The sequence below is a fragment of the Moschus berezovskii genome, chromosome 20 (genome assembly GCF_049115385.1).
Source record: "Moschus berezovskii isolate FMDL1 chromosome 20, NW_MosBer_1.0, whole genome shotgun sequence".
Taxonomy (NCBI): domain Eukaryota; kingdom Metazoa; phylum Chordata; class Mammalia; order Artiodactyla; family Moschidae; genus Moschus; species Moschus berezovskii.
In genome coordinates this window covers 61,574,844-61,575,907 of record NC_142479.1, presented here as the reverse complement: position 1 = coordinate 61,575,907, position 1,064 = coordinate 61,574,844, and positions in this window count along the sequence as shown.

Sequence of the window (1,064 nt, the reverse complement as noted above, 5' to 3'; positions counted from 1 at the left end):
CTCCTCCTCCAGGCCGTTCCCAGCCGCCCCTCCCGGGAACCTCAGGTCTCAGCTGCCAATGGTAGACGGGAGGCGGGGCGGGGCGGGGCCAAGGTTGAGGCGGGGCGGGGCGATCAGGGGGCTAGGCTGGGTGATCACACTTCAGCGTGGGCCTATGGGCTAGGTGCCAGGGCTCGCCTCCCATCCACCCGGAGTCCTCACTGGGCCGGGTGGGGTCGTCTCAAGGGCCGGCCCCGGTCGGAGACGCGTGGGAGGTGGCCTGATGTCAAGGGCCCGTGCCCCAGGCGAGCCCGGGCTCTCGGTCGCTCCCACCGGTCCTCCCACCGCACCACGCCGAGTGCTGGGTGCGCGTGCTTGTGAGTGCCTATTCACGTGTTTGTGCGCATCCGCGTGCCTCTGCGCGCGTGTGTGCATGCGTCTGCGCACCTGTGCCTGGGTACGTCTTCAGGTGCTGGTGTGTGAGTCCGTGCAAGTGTCTGTGCAAATGCTGGGAGAGAGGACCAGGTGAGGACCCTCCAGTTCCTGGGCTCCTTCCCGCATCTAGGGAGCAGTGGGCTCCGGGTGCGGGGCCTGTCTTCTGCGCTGGGTGTCTAACTAGGTGTGCGTTCCTTTACGCGCGCAATCCAGACAGCGCTAAGCTGCGCGCGGCGGTGTGGTGGCGCTCAATCTCTGGAGACGCCACCCTGGCGCTTCATTCTGAGGCTCGCTGAAGAACTCCAGCGGCTGGGAGGCCCGCGGCCCCAGCCTCTCCGGATCGATTCTTCCACCCAATGTTGGAAAAAGCCCTCTGCGCTTCTGCGCGTCTGCAGGGAACTGCTATAGCCCCCACTTGGGGAGAGGGGGCAGAGGAGAGAGAGAAGACTTTAAAAACCAATTGTTTTAAGATTTTTATCGTTGTCATTTGAACTTCTTTGGACCGAAAAACAGTTTTCCTTTGGAACACTAGTTTACAACTTACTGCTTATTGATTGATTGGTTGGTTTATGTATTAGGGAAGCCACTATTTAATAAAAAAGGAAATACAGTAAGATTGAAAGATGGAAAGTGGACATTGGAAAAACATG